Source organism: Bos mutus, chromosome 7, assembly GCF_027580195.1.
Source record: "Bos mutus isolate GX-2022 chromosome 7, NWIPB_WYAK_1.1, whole genome shotgun sequence".
In the NCBI taxonomy this organism is placed as follows: domain Eukaryota; kingdom Metazoa; phylum Chordata; class Mammalia; order Artiodactyla; family Bovidae; genus Bos; species Bos mutus.
The window spans coordinates 106,156,584-106,173,046 of NC_091623.1; the positions used below are offsets into that span (position 1 = coordinate 106,156,584).

The 16,463-nt window shown below is 43.3% G+C and overlaps 1 non-coding gene across 1 annotated transcript; it reads left to right on the forward strand.

Annotated features, from left to right (window-relative positions):
- The first annotated feature begins 15,255 nt into the window (after positions 1-15,255).
- LOC138988742 (U6 spliceosomal RNA) lies at positions 15,256-15,359 on the forward strand. The gene has a single exon (XR_011464997.1). It is a non-coding gene; the product is annotated as a U6 spliceosomal RNA (small nuclear RNA).
- The last annotated feature ends 1,104 nt before the right edge of the window (positions 15,360-16,463 follow it).

Below are 16,463 nucleotides of genomic sequence, written 5' to 3' on the forward strand. Positions count from 1 at the left end.
ACCTTAGTAAGAATGGAGCAAATTCAACAAAAGTTTATCATGAATCTATTATATTCCAGGCAGTATACTAACATCCAGAAGCCCTGGCCTTAGGAACTTTCCAGTGCGCGGGGGTGGGGGTGGGGGAACACACACGATACAGATTGCTTAGGAAGAGGCTTTCTGTTGAGGTCCTGAAATGTGCAAACCCTCACTGTACATAAGCAGGAGTGTGTTCTCTGCCTGAAATGTCCTGTTCCCTTGCTAAGCTGCATATGGTTCAGTTCAGTTCAGTCACTTAGTTGTGTCTGACTCTTTGCGACCCCATGGACTGCAGCACGCCAGGCTTCCTGTCCATCACCAACTCCTGGAGCTTACTCAAACTCATGTCTGTTGAGTCAGTGATGCCATCCAACCATCCCAACCTCTGTGGTCCCCTTCTCCTCCTGCCTTCAATCTTTACCAGCATCAGGGTTTTTTCCAATGAGTTAGTTCTTAGCATCAGGTGGCCAAAGTATTGGAGTTTCAGCTTCAGCATCAGTCCTTCCAATGAATATTCGGGGTTGATTTCCTTTAGGATTGACTGGTTTGATCTCCTTGCTGTCTAAGGGACACTCAAGAGTCTTCTCCAACAGCATAGTTCAAGAGCATCAATTCTTTAGCTCTCAGCTTTCTTTATGGTCCAACTCTCACATCCATATGTGACCACTGGAAAAACCATAGCTTTGACTATACAGACCTTTGTTGTTAAAGTAATGTCTCTGCTTTTTAATATGCTGTCTAAGTTGGTCATAACTTTTCTTCCAAGGAGCAAGCATCTTTTAATTTCATGGCTGCAATCACCATCTGCAGTGATTTGGGAGCCCAAGAAAGTAAAGTCTCTCACTGTTTCCATTGTTTCCCCATCTATTTTTCATGAAGTCATGGGGCTGGATGCCATGATCTGCTTTTGAGTGTTGGGTTTTAAGCCAGCTTCTTCACTGTTCAGTCACATATACCTCTTAAACCCCCTTTTCATGCTTCTGTCTGCTCCAGGCTGCTCAGACCCAAGTCCTTGTCCAAGCCTGGGGGTTGGGTATGAGGTTGTGGATAGGCTCAAGGGTATCAAGATCATCAAGAGACATCATATTCCATTTCCCAAGCTTTTTCCTCTGGGTTTCCTCACACACAATTTTTATGGGCAATCCTAACTTTCACAGGCATGCCTAGAAGCTGGGCCTAAATTACAGTAAGTTCCCTAGGTACAAATGAGTTCAAATCTGAAGAGCACATTCTTAAGTTGAAAAATGTTAGCCTAGATACCTAGTTAATACAATCGGCCATATAATACTGTATGGTAATAGGTTTATAATACTTTTTACACAGTTAATATGTACATAAAAATAAACACACAAAATGAAATATTTTTAATCTTATAGTACAGTGCTTTGAGAAGTACAGCATTATAGTACAACAGCTGGCATTCAGGGGCTGGCACATACATTCACATCTTTGGAAGTTTGCAACTTGAAGGTTCTTATGTAGGGGACTTACTGAACTGTGTTTGGGTATCTGTATATCTATACACATAGACACGTATGTGTAAAACACATATATATAGACACACATACCGTATTTTCTCACTCTTCTAAGACAGAGTGAGAAGAGCTTCTTTTGTGAAAAAAGAATGAAAAAGGTACATCCCATGTTGAAGAAGCAAAATAACTATCCAGCTCAGTTGTCGATCTACCACAGAATTGCTTCTGGGTTCCAGAGGATTAGCGGAATACTGGTACCATGATTCTGGATGTATTGAAACTCCATCATGGAAGCATTATGAGTGAAATATGCCCTTCAAATGGATGGGCTGGAGTCTCACACAGGGGCGTGTCCCCCATTCTGTTCAGAATGCTCTTCCCCTCCCAGTTGAGGGAATTCCCTGCTGGTCCAATGGTTAAGACCTGGTACTTTCACTGCTGGAGCCTAGGTTTGATCCCTGGTTGGGGAACTAAGATCCCACATGCCACATAGTGAGGCCAAAAAATAAATTAGCACAATTGAATCCTGGTGCTGCTTAGCTCTGATGTCACCTATTCTGAGAGCCTTTCCTTTTTCCCCAAACCAAAAACATTCCCCCATCCACTCTGCAATCTCTATTCTATTACCCCGTATCATTTTTTTTTTTTGATAGCTATGAAGTGGCTTTATTCAGATTCAAAGAGAAGCACACTCCACAGACAGAGTGTGGGCCATCACAGAGGACAAGTCTGGCTGCCCTGTATTATTTTTAATGACCCTTATCATTATCTGGAATGACCTTATTTTATTCCTGCATTGATTCATCTCCTTTCTGTCTCCCACATGCTCCCCACCCCACACTAGAAAGAAAATGCTGTAGTGTTCTTTTCCTTTTTGTTTCTGCTACCTGAAATAATACATAGCACATGCATACATGCTAAGTTGCTGCCATCGTGTCTGACTCTCTGTGATCCTATGGAGTATATAGCCTGACAGGCTCCTTTGTCCATGGGATTCTCCAGGCAAGAATACTGGAGTGGGTTGCTATGCCCTCCTCCAGGAGATCTTCCTGACCCAGGGATCGAACCCACATCTCTTACATCTCCTGCATTGACAGGTAGGTTCTTTACCACTAGCACCACCTGGAAGCCCCACATAGCACATAGTTAGGGCTTAATAAGTATTTGTTGAATGAATAAGTGAATGAATGGCTTCTATGTCCCCAGCCATATTTTGGTTTTAGGTGACTGAGGGTAATAGACATACAATATCTGTCCCCTTAGACCAGACTCTTCCTTTTTGGGAGAAAACGATCACCTTATTTAGGACGGGATATACATTGACATCACATTCTATAGTGCAGAGTCAGGCCTCCAGGCCTGAAGAACTTACAGCCTGGCAAACTGGCCGGGACTATTTAATAGCTGTTTTAGCTGCACTGATTCTTGAGCTGGGGAAACGCTGGCCATTGTACTCATCTGCTGCTTGGTGAGTAGCGATGCTGGCAGAAATGCCTTGGGAGATCTCTGACTGCTTTCTAGGAGACAGGGGCTGAATTCCCTGCAGGCAGAAGCTTGTGTGAGGGGGCTATGAATCCGGGGGCGGGCAGGGGGACTCTGTTCTCAGCTGGAACCTTGGCAGCCCCTGTGCACGTGACGGACGAACAAGTCACCAAGGCAGCTGTGTCTAACTGTCAGAACCAAAAGTGTGTCCTTGTACACTTGAAGGTGTAAATTCTTTTTCCCCTTCCCTGCTTGTTTTTCTCCTGTTCACTGATCAAATTTTTAGTTCAGACTCTTAGCCATGCTGCCTTGCAGACAGTCTGAAGTCACATTACAAACTAAAACTAGACATATTTTGCCCTTGTATGAAAATCAGATGAAATGGTTAACTTCTCTTAAGTAACAGAGCAGAAAATAATTCCTGTGCACCTGATCACTTACAGCAGGGGTCCCCACCCTCTGGGCCACAGACTGGTACTATGTTAGGAACCAGGCTGCACAGATGGAGGTGAGTGGTGGACGAGTGAGCTGGATGAGCGAGCAAAAGCTTCATCCCCTCCCCATCACTCACCCGTCACCCCTAGATGAGACTGTCTAGTTGCTGGAAAACAAATTCAGGGCTTCCACTGATTCTGCGTTATGGTGAGTTGTTTAGTTACTTTATTATATCTCACAATGTAATAATAGAAAAAAGTGCACAGTAAATGTAATGTGTTTGAATCATCCTGAAACTATCCCCCCCTGCTCTCCTGATCCTGGAAAAATTGTCTTCCATGAAACTGGTCCCTAATGACAAAAAGGTCGGGGACTGCTGACTTACATAGACATCCCATATCCATTATTGTGATAAATTCTTAGAAAAACTCTGAAGCACCCATAGTGATCTTGTAATAGGTCGCAGCCCAGCACAACACTTAGATGTGGCCATTGCTGTGTGCCATTACCTCAGCAGTTTGGCCAGTTTAGGAAGTCCTCTAAATGTTTTCTTATTATTTGCCTGTGCCTTTAAAATGTCTTACAGAATTAAAACACAAGAATTACACATTCGTAGTGGACCACCATCTAAAACTATATTCTGAGTTCGAGAAGACAGCTGGGGCATAATAAAAATAATTCTGGTCATAGAATCTCATTGCCCGTGTTTCAGGGTCCAGCCCTGCCCCTTTTCTAGTGGCCTACCTTGGAAAATCATCCTCTCTGAATCTCACCGTCCTCATCCACATGTGAGTGTGTGCTCAGTCGTGTCGGACTCTTTGTGACCCCACGGACTGTAGCCAGCCAGGTTTCTCTGACCAGCCAGTGGTTACCAGGGGACTGTTAGTAGTCATGTTCAGCCACTAGTTGGCATCGTAGTGGGCCCCTCCCCCAAGCGACCAACTGTCAACTAGTGACCAGTTAGTGGTCCTGCGGGAGAAGGCGATGGCACCCCACTCCAGTACTCTTGCCTGGAAAATCCCATGGATGGAGGAGCCTGGTAGGCTGCAGTCCATGGGGTCGTGAAGAGTCGGACACGACTGAGCGACTTCACTTTCACTTTTCATGCATTGGAGAAGGAAATGGCAACCCACTCCAGTATTCTTGCCTGGAGAATCCCAGGGATGGGGGAGCCTGGTGGGCTGCCGTCTGTGGGGTCTCGCAGAGCCCGACACGACTGAAGCGACTTGGCAGTGGTCCTCCTCAGCCATTGGTTGGTGTTGCAGTGGGATCCTCCCCTAAGTGACCAACTGTCAATGAGCGACTGTTAGTGGTCCAATCAGCAAACAGTTGGCAGAGTGGTGGTTGTCAGACTGAGAATGAGCTAAGAGGTGATTCCTGGCCTTCTCTCTGGGGGCCATGGATCAGTGGGTGAAATGGGGGGCCCGGCTGGGGGCTGTGTCCTGCAGGGCTCCATAACCCTCACCAGGGCTACTCTCTGGCCTTGGCTCAGGCCTTGAGGTGGCGGTGTATCTCTCCCCAGTCCCTGCCTCTGTAACCTAATGGCAGTGGCTGTCTTCCTGAGACATAGTCTGAAGGACCTGCCCCCGCTGTATGGGTGGCCTGAGGAGCCTGAGGGCCAGCTGGATCCTGGGCACCTGGCTCCTTCAGTGATGACAGCTGGGCAGGGTCTGAGGACCTAGTGCTGAGGGCGCTGCCAACTGATCTCTGCCTCCTCTCAGCCAGGACTGGGACCTCGGAGAGTGAAAGTTGTGCCTTGTGACATTCCCTTCCTTGTAACCGTGAATAGCACTTGTTTGGTGGAGATTTACAGGAGCATTGTTACCTGACCATGATCTGACATTAAGAACAAAGGATCTGACACCAAAAAGTTCACAATAAGTAATCATGCCTCTCCCTCACCTTTCCTAGACAAGGGGTTTGCCAAAAGCTTTTGTGGAGTTTGGGATTTCTAAGGCATGAGTCACCCATCTCCTTGCATGGCCCTCAATAAACCGTTCCAAACTCTGGTGTTTTGGTATTGTTTGGCTTCATGGGCACTGGTCACACAAACTTGTGTTTCAGTTAGTAAGCTCTTTTTATCTCCATCTTAAGTCTGCCATTGCAGGAGATGTGGGTTCCATCCCTGGGTTGGGAAAATCCCCTGGAGTAGGAAATGGAAACCCACTCCAGTATTCTTGCATGGGAAATCCCATGGATAGAGAAACCTGGCTGGCTATAGTCCGTGGGGTCACAAAGAGTCCGACACGACTGAGCACACACTCACATGAGGATGAGGATGGTGAGATTCAGAGAGGATGATTTTCCAAGGTAGGCCACTAGAAAAGGGGCAGGGCTGGACCTTGAAACCCTGGCAATGAGATTCTATGACCAGAATTATTTTTATTATGCCCCAGCTGTCTTCTCGGACTCAGAATATAGTTTTAGATGGTGGTGCACTACGAACGTGTAATTCTTGTGTTTTAATTCTGTAAGACATTTTAAAGGCCCAGGCAAATAATGAGAAAACATTTAGAGGACTCCCTAAACTGGCCATGCAGCAACTCGTGTGTGTGATTGCTTCTGGGTAGGTGTCGAGGATCAATTGTGCAGAGAAGTTTTCAGATTCAGGAAAATGAAGTAAAAGTTTTTTTTGGTACTATAATTCTCAGTAGGCCCCAGGCTTGAATATCTTTACCATTTCCTTCCTAAAATGTTTCATCCTGTCCACTGCTAATTTTATAATGGAATTATATATGTGATAACTACCTTTGAGCATTGAACAGTTCGACAGTTCCATTTATATTCCCAAACTCTTCAACTATATAAAGCTTTTATTACCCCGAGGAAAACTTATTACAGACTGTATCTTTGTGACTAGTGCTGTGTGTGTGTGTGTGTGTGTGTGTGTGTGAGAGAGACAGAGAGAGAGAGAAAACATGTAGTGGTCATTATGCGTAAGGCTGTGCAAGATTCTTGTTGAGGCAAATGTTAGGCACAGTACCTACCTTCAAGGAGACTGTGTTCTAGTTGAAGCATTATTAGAAGATGAATAACAGTAATGCAGGATAGGGTGAGTTGTTTAGTAGAAGCTTTGCCAGGACCACCTGGGCTTCATGAGAGACTTTAGCCTCATATCTGATGGGGCAGGGAGTTTTTGAAATGGGAGTTTTGAAATGAAATATACGAAAAGGGGTATATTTACACAGTCAGATACAGGAAGGATATCCTAAGCAGAGAGAATTAAGTTAACAAAGGTGAAGAGTCATGAGAACAAACAGGCTTATTTAGAGAATAGTATATTAGTTTGATTAGAATTTAGACTCTTCCTAGAATAGTGTTTCATATACTAAAAAAAAAAATGATACTGTTTAGCAGTGGACCTCAGTCTATTCCACCCACCCACACCTATTCGAAGGGACTCCATCAATCCACATGTACACATGCGTAGTTGCTTTCAGTGTTGCATGGAAGCTAAGCAGCTTATGGAATACTGAATCAGTGTCCTTCAGATCTCTTTAGTGGTGTTAATTATAGCTTATTTTGGTCCCCTTACCTGCTTAGTAGATTCCTGTAAAGATGTTAAGTGAAAGTGAAGTTGCTCAGTCGTGTCCGACTCTTTGCGACCTGTGGACTGTAGCCCACAAAGCTCCTTCGTTAAGTCATAGCTAAAACAGTTATCTATGGAATTGATCAAAATTAGCTCGTGAGATTTTCAGATCAGTTTATGGTCCACTGGGGGATTTTGGGGACTCATCAATAGTCCATGGATCAAATTTTGAAAAACAGTAGCTGAAAGGGATGATGGATGATAAAGCAAATGATGCTGAAGGGTTGTACTTAATTGCCATTGAGGGTATTTGAATAGAGGAGTAGAGTTGAGGTTTTATTACAAGAAAGAAACAGTGCTTTGAAAGGATTGGAGAAGGGAGAGTTTGCAGTATAGATAATCAGGTAAGAGAGGTGATGCCTAGATGTGTGGAAGTGGAAACAAATGATAGTGAACTTGCAGAGACAGAATTGACAACTTGACAGGTTGATGGGAAAAGATAGAACAGAAGGCTTGGCTAGTATGACTGGATACATTATGAAAACGGTGCCAGGAACACAAACTGGAAAGTTAGGTGTTAAAGCTCTTTCACTAGGGAAAACAATGAATTAAAACAATTGCTGAGAAATTGGGAATGTAAAAAAGAATTGTAGAAACTTCTGGGATATAGGTGGTGAATCACATGTGAATGGTGTTTTCCAACCAAAATCTTTGTCATAGGATATTGGTTAACATTAACGGACTGATGTCATAGAGCCACTCAGTTCCTTTACTGAGATGGACATGATTCATAGGAGGTACTAAGGGTATCCAAGTATCTAGTTGGGGCTTCACAGGTGATGCTAGTGGTAAAGAACCTGCCTGCAAATGCAGGAGAGGTAAGATACCCAGGATCGATCCCTGAGTTGGGACGATCCCTTGGAGGAGGACATGGCAACCCACTCCAATATTCTTGCCTGGAGAATTCCATGGACAGAAGAGCCTGGAGGGCTACAGTCCATAGGGTCACAAAGAGTCAGATACAACAGAGGCAACTTAGCATGTAGCATGCATAAGTGTATCCAAAGTTGAGACATGTCAGGGAGTATGTATCCTCCTGACAGCATTGCTCTGTTGCACAACTCTAGGGGGTACCATTCACTTGGATAATTGTGAGTGATATCTTTTGGATTTGTGCAGTATGGCAGCCTGGATTCTTGTTGAATGACTTCTTTTTTGAATAGTAATAATTTGCTGTAGACTACTTTGCATTTAAAGTAAATGTAAGAGTTTTGTGGGGACAGTGCCATTTGGGCCGAGGTAGTTCTCCTGCCTCTGTCTCCAGTGCTTCATTCCCATCATTTTTATTGTCCTCACCATGTGACATTGCAATTTTTGTTTCCAGGTCCACTCCACCCCTCAAGGGTGAGGGTAGGGAAAAACAGATGATGGTGGAAGAGGATGTCCCATTTTTTTTAGCACAAAGACACAGGCTACATAGAAGAGTAGTGGGGAATGTCAGGTTCTCTCGAGTGGTAATTGTCTAAAAGCACAAAGCTGTATTCATGCATCTGTATAAGATTTGGCCTAGAAAATCATGGAGAATCCAGGGCTTTGTTAATGGTGACAGAGGAAATGAAAAGCATGTCACAGTTTTTAGCTTATTTTGATAAGGACTGATACCTGAAAGAAACCTCTTTTAACTTTCAAATATCTTTGAGAAAGTTTTTAGAGAAACTCCTATTTTTCTCTTGAGCAGAGTTTTTGTTTTATTGTGATTAATTTTTTCAGTTGAAGTATAGTTGTGTACAATATTGTTATAAGTGTACAATATGTGTGTGAAAGTGTTAGTTGCTCAGTCATGTTTAACTCTTTGCAACCTCATGGACTGTAGCCCATCAGGCTCCTCTGTCCATGGAATTCTCCAGGTAAGAATACTGCAGTGGGTAGCCATTTTCTTCTCTAGGGATCTTTCTGACCCAGGGATTGAATCCAGGTCTCCAGTGTTGCAGAAGGATTCTTTACGATCAGAGCTACCAATAGTGATTTACAATTTTAAAAGATTATATTTCATTTATAGTTATAGAGTTTTGTCTATATTCCCCATGTTGTACTATATATGCTTGTAGCTTATTTTATGCCTAAAATGTTGTACTCTTAAACCCCTACCCTGTATTTCCCCTCCTTCCTTCTCTCTCTGAACTGGTGTCCACTAGTCAGTTCTCCACATCTGTGAGCCTGCTTCTTTTTTGTTTTATTAACTAGTTGTATTTTTTAAATTCCACATAAGTTATATTATACAGTGTTTGTCTTCCTGTCTGTACAGTCAGGCTTTTATCAGTAACTAATATAAAGCAGAGACATTACTTTGCCAACAAAGGTCTGTCTAGTCAAGGCTATGGTTTTTACAGTGGTCATGTATGGATGTGAGAGATGGACTGTGAAGAAAGCTGAGCGCCGAAGAATTGATGCTTTTGAACTATGGTTTTGGAGAAGACTCTTGAGAGTCCCTTGGACTGCAAGGAGATCCAATCAGTCCATTTTGAAGGAGATCAGCCCTGGGATTTCTTTGGAAGGAATGATGCTAAAGCTGAAACTCCAGTACTTTGGCCACCTCATGAGAAGAGTTGACTCATTGGAAAAGACTCTGATGATGGGAGGGATTGGGGGCAGGAAGAAAAGGGGGTGACAGAGGATGAGATGGCTGGATGGCATCACTGACTCGATGGACATGAATTTGAGTGAACTCCGGGAGTTGGTGATGGACAGGGAGGCCTGGAGTGCTGCGATTCATGGGGTCACAAAGAGTCAGACATGACTGAGCAACTGAACTGAACTGAATATTGTGATATGAATGAATTGGTCAAACCACACAATTCTTTGCTAGCCACCTGGGAGAAGGGCATGAGGTGATGAGTGGGTGCCTTGAAAAACAGCAAGAGGGTGACCTGTGTGAAGTTTTTGACTTGTCAGATAGTAGCAGAGGTGAGGGAGATAGTGCCTGCAGAGAACTGAGGAGCTCAGAAAGTTGAGGCTTTGGGCCAGCAAAGGTAATGTTGCCTACTTTTATAATTTTGGTAAGAGTTTTTTTTTTTCTCCCTGCTGGGCCGGAAATACTGACAACTCCCTTGTACTGGTCTATCTGTATGTTTTACAATTGGCCCGCGCCTCATACCAGTTCATTTTCACAAACACCTTGAAGCTATTTCCTGGTTAAAGCCATGAAAGTTCTGAAAATTTGCCTCTGTTATATAACAGAGATTAAAAGGTGATTCATGAGCTCATGAGGAGCTCTGAAGAACCAAACCTGCCAATGACTCATAGTTTAAAAGAAATTTTGTCAAATAGGTTCAGGGTAACCAGTTCCTGGGGATTTGTGTGACTCTATCTGGCCCCAGGGTTCAAGTCACTATTTCTTGCCCTTTATTTTGGCTAGGCCATATGGATCTGTGGAAGAAAGGAGTATTGAAGGAGACTAGGGTTTTTTTAGGAGATGTGGCTTGAGGGAAGGCACACAGGCTTAAACCAGGATGGGACAAACAGAATCTGATGTCTCGGTTACCAAGCAAAACAGTGCTGAAAGTGAGATGCACAAGCTTTTTCTCTAGAGAGAATCAGTGGGATGATCTGAGAGAGCAGACAGGAAGCTTTTCTTTAAGGCTTATATCATGAGTTCCTTTATAATTTCCCTCAGAAGGGAAATTCTGACCAAGTTCCTGCAAAGGCCTTAACAGCACTTGGTCACTCCAACTGGGTGGAGGAGATCCTGTGATGGTTAATTTCATGTGTTAACTTGACTGGGACATGGAACCGAGATGTTTGGTCAAACATAACCTTGGATATTTCTGTAAGGGTGTTTTTTGAACATGGTTGACATTGAAATCAGTGGACTCTGGGTAAATTCTTCCACAAGTGAGTGGGCTTCATCCAGTCATTGAAGGCCTTCATAAAACAACTGATCTCTGCTGAGCAAAAAGGAATTCTGTGGGCATACAGACTTTGGACCTTACACCTTTGGCTCTCCTGGGTCTCCAGGCTCACCCTGAAGATTTTGGACTTGACAGTCTCTGCCGTTGTGTGAACCAGTTCCTTAAAATCTCTGTCTCTCTCTCCCTTCCCCTACAGTATTAGTTCTATTTCTCTGCAGAACCCCAATACAGATCCCACTAGGGATTCTTTCTTTATTAGGATAGGATAGGCTATACTGTGGTAGCCAACAAGTTCTAAAACCCAGTGATTTAATACAGCAGAAATGCTCCGCACTTTAGTTGTGTGTTCACAGAAGGTGAGCTCGGTTCTCATTCGTGACCCACAGTGACAGTCCTCTTTGACTGGAAGGACTATAATCATCATGGCAAGGGGAGGGGACATGGCTGCCTCCTAAAGATCCCACCTGGATGTGGAAAGGCCACATCCACTCTTATTTCTTTGTCGATTGTCAGTCTTGTGGCAGCCTTTTATTTCAAAGGGAGCTATGGAAGAAGAATCCTGCCTGGTACCCAGAAGAAGAACAGGAGCACTTTCTAAAGTACTCCCCAGACCCTCACTTACTTCCTAAATGATGGTTATATGGACATTTCCATGGGCCTGAGATTGGGTAGATGGACACTTGGACTATCTGGATAGTTTTCCTGCCTGAGAAGAAATTCAACATAGAGGAAAGTGGAGCTGAGATGAATTCTGATAATATGCTTTTCGAGGTCCTGGATCCAGTTGTGTCTGAAGCTGCCCCTGAGTTCCGAGTGTTAGAAATAATACAACCCATCTTTTGGTTTCCTTGAGCTGGTTTGTATGGGTTTCCATCACTTGCTGTCATATGTTTCTGGACTAATACAGGGATGATAGAAAACTAATTGATTTCTAGATTCTCTGACACACACTGGTCCTTGAACACCTGCTGTCCTTTCCCATTTTAACACGTGTACTGGTCCTTGTGCTTAAACTTTGCCATTTCCTTCCTTTGACTAGCCAAAGTCTTTCTTCCATTCCATTTTGTTACTGTCACCACGACAAAGCGATACCCAATCTATGCCCCTCCCCTGTCTTCAAACCAAATCAATCTTTTCCTTCTGTGCCATTGTAACAGTGAACTTGAACTTCTGTTGCAGTACTTGTCATACTCTGTCTTGTACTAACCAAGGCTTGTGGAGCACTTGCTGTATAATGGAATGCTTTACATTCCTACGGACATAAATTCTTTGATCCCTCATATAACCCTCTGGAGTTGGTACTGTTATTCCCAGATGACACATAGATTGCAATTTAGAGAAGTTGAATGATTTCCCTTAGATCAGCAGTCCCCAACCTTTTTGTCACCAAGGACTGGTTTCATGGAAGACAATTTTTCCATGGACTGGGGGTGGGGGCGGGGATGGTTTTGGAATGATTCAAGCACATTATGTTTATTGTGCACTTTATTTCTGTTATTATTACATCAGCTCCAGCTCAGATCATCAGGAATTAGATCCTGGAGGTTGGGGACCCAGCCTTAGATCACATACCTGGAAGCTGGGATTTAGAATCCAGGAGACCTGTCCCCAGAGCTCACAACTTTTATCTTCATAGTTACTTTGAGACCTGGCTTGTCTCCTTGATTAGACTGTGTATCCTGTCTGCTAGAAATCTTGCAGTCACATTGGAGATCACACCTAGCAAGTGTTCAGGATCTTATAGCCTGATATGTAGGTGCTGACTTCATTTCTAGCTTCACTTATGCTTCTTGTCTTAATTTCTCTCCTGATTTCTTCACCAACTTATTCTAAGCTTTATTTTCCCTTATTGTAGCATTTATGATTTTGTAAGCCACCTCAATCCTTTTTAGAAGGGAAAATAAATGAAGGTCAAATGCTAGATTGTTAGTTCCTGGAGGATAAGGACTGACAGGAAGGGGAAATTGTTGCTTCTACCCCTCTTGAATTCTTGTGGTAGGAATAATAATAAAATGGAAACAAGACAGATTGACAGGAGAAAAAGAAGCACGTTTTAACTTGTGTACAGGTAGGTCTTATAGAAATGGGACCTAAGAAGTGGCCAAAGCAGGCAGGCTTCATGCTTTTTGGGGAAAACAAAGTGATTTAGGTTTTGAGTGCTCAGTTAGTGGCACCCCACTCCAGTACTCTTGCCTGGAAAATCCCATGGACTGAGGAGCCTGGTAGGCTGCAGTCCATGTGGTCGCTAAGAGTCAGACACGACTGAGCGACTTCACTTTCACTTTTCACTTTCATGCATTGGAGAAGGAAATGGCAACCCACTCCAGTGTTCTTGCCTGGAGAATCCCAGGGATGGGGGAGCCTGGTGGGCTGTCATCTCTGGGGTAGCACAGAGTCGGACATGACTGAAGCGACTTAGCAGCAGCTCAATTAGTGAGGAATCCAAGCAGAATATGGACTTGGGGTAGTGAATGAAAGAAGTCAACTAGATTTGCTTATATGCTGGTAGGCTAGAACTCCGTATCTCTGGTGATAACGGTTTCCTTTTACCTCCAGCTGCAAAGAGGGCACATTTCACAAGGGAGATTAATTTGCTGCTTTAGGGAGACAGAGAGGATGGTCAGAGTGTCCTCTTACATTGACTTTTTCTTAAGTAATTTTAACTCAAAAAAACCAATATGCTATTTAGGCAAATTTGGGGGAACCCCCCTCTGAGACCCAACACAACCAATTCTGTTTAACATTTTCTCTAGGTCTTAGCTCTTGAACTCAGAAAATGTGTTTTGAATTTGCTTGAGGTAAAATCTCCAGATTTAGAGGATTAAGAAGTGTCAGGTATAAAGAAGGATTCTGTGGTGTGACTGTGCCTAAAATTTCTACCAGAGGGTGTAGTGGGGGAGTTGGCAGTGTGTGATTGGGGTGGTGCTGTCCATAGGCTGTGCCAGAGAGAATAAAATAAGACACGGTACTGCAGCAGAAGAGAATTCACCTTGCTGCCTGGCTTTTTGGAGAGCTGAATATTTTACCTTCAGCAACATTCTGAATTCCTTGTGGAAACTCGAAACAGTGACTAGAAACTATTAATATTTTTGGGTCTCTCAGTCACCCAGGAAGCAATAAGGTGCTAACTGGCAAGAAGGGCTGAGGTGTCTTTTGTTACAGCCCTTCAGGTGTGAGACTTGTTGCTGTGAAGGAATGGATTCCAGTGGGAGCCACCCTCTCAGCCTGTTCCACATCATGCCCTCCTCTGAGAAAAATTAGAAGCCTACCTTCTTTGATTGTGAGGCGTTTCTCGGGCAGACACAACTCGAGCTGAACTGCCTGTGCTCATGCTCATTTACAGTTAGATTTAGGAAAGCAGCCATGTTTGGCCAGCTCTGGGAGAGCGTGGCAGATTCTGAGGAAACAGCTCTTCCCGGAGTGTATGAAGAGCAGGAAAGCAAGACAAGATAGAAGCCTCAGTCTGATGGCAGGATCCTGCATTGCCGTTCTCTCAGAACCACCTCCATCTTTCTCCTCTTCTGTCTCTGACACAATGCTACTGTTCTAGCACTTTCCAAAATCCTGCAGTCTTCCAATTTTATCTCAAAACATTTCCTTGGATGCCTGCTGTGTGCTGGGTCCTGTGCTAGATCCTGGGGCTGTCAGGAGACATAGAAAAGCTGCTCTGATGGAGTGAATTTGTCATTTGGGGAATGACTGTTGCTAGTGTTTTGGGCACAGTTGGCTGACAGGGATCAGTAAACACCAAAATAGCAATATAGAGTCATTTGCATGGGGAATGTTAACTTATTATGTATGTATATATGGGTGAAGAGAGAGGAATATGGTGACCCATTTAAAAGTTCTTTACATCGGTGTTTCAAAATACTCAACTTTTAAATAAACCACTCTCTGTATTTAGCTGCCTGCAGAATAAAATAGATAGGAAAATAAACAGCCTGCTGAAGTTCAGAAACAATTCCTGCCTATCCACCAGCAGTATAGAAAGGACCATCTCGTGTGGCTATGTGGTTTGTAGTTCTATGTACTGTTTACTGAGGTCTCTTCATTTCTGTTTCTTCATTATGTTTCTCTCAATCCCAGTTTTTTACCCGTATGTCCGCCAATATATGGCCCCCTTTCAATATCAAGTCTTCTTTTGAGCTGCCTGTGTGAAGAAATAGGGGTGATCCCACATGGAAAAGACGGACACTGTGGCACTGAGTTCAGCTGCCAGACTGCCAGTTGAGACTCAGACCAACAAAGGACATTGCCTTTGGTAGGATGGAGAGAAACCAGAATACAGTATGGAAAAACACTTGTACCGTTTGACTAAGATCCAAAGAGTATTTGTGGACAGTGAGTTGCAAGTAAAATCTATTCCTCTCAAAGGTTATTATTTAGACAATAAAACAGTATCTCCGTGCTCACTTCGGCAGCACATATACTAAAATTGGAACGACACAGAGATTAGCATGGCCCCTGCGCAAGGATGACATGCAAATTCGTGAAGCATTCCATATTTTTAAGGCTACAGTCATCAAAACAGTATGGTACTGGCGCAAAGACAGAAATATAGATCAATGGAACAAAACAGAAAGCCCAGAGATAAATCCACGCGCCTATGGATACCTTATCTTTGACAAAGGAGGCAAGAATATACAATGGAGAAAAAACAATCTCTTTAACAAGTGGTGCTGGGAAAATTAGTCAACCACTTGTAAAAGAATGAAACTAGAACACTTTCTAACACCATACACAAAAATAAACTCAAAATGGATTAAAGATCTAAACGTAAGACCAGAAACTATAAAACTCCTAGAGGAAAACATAGGCAAAACACTCTCTGACATAGATCACAGCAGGATCCTCTATGACCCACCTCCCAGAGGAATGGAAGTAAAAGCAAAAATAAACAAATGGGACCTAATTAACCTTAAAAGCTTTTGTACAACGAAGGAAACTATAAGCAAGATGAAAAGACAGCCTTCAGAATTGGGAGGAAATAATAGCAAATGAAGCAACTGACAAAGAATTAATCTCAAAAATATACAAGCAATTCCTGAAGCTCAATTCCAGAAAAATAAACGACCCAATCAAAAAATGGGCCAAAGAGCTAAACAGACATTTCTCCAAAGAAGACATACAGATGGCTAACAAACACATGAAAAGATGCTCAACATCACTCATTATCAGAGAAATGCAAATCAAAACCACAATGAGGTACCATCTCACGCTGGTCAGAATGGCTGCTATCAAAAAATCTACAAACAATAAATGCTGGAGAGGGTGCAGAGAAAAGGGAACCCTCTTACACTGTTGGTGGGAATGCAAACTAGTACAGCCACTATGGAGAACAGTGTGGAGATTCCTTAAAAAACTGGAAACAGAACTGCCATACGACCCAGCAATCCCACTGCTAGGCATACACACTGAGGAAACCAGAATTGAAAGAGACACGTGTACCCCAGTGTTCATTGCAGCGCTGTTTACAATAGCCAGGACATGGAAGTAGCCTAGATGTCCAGTGGCCAATGAATGGATAAGAAAGCTGTGGTACATGTACACAATGGAATATTACTCAGCCATTAAAAAGAATGTGTGTGAATCAGTTCTAATGAGGTAGATGAA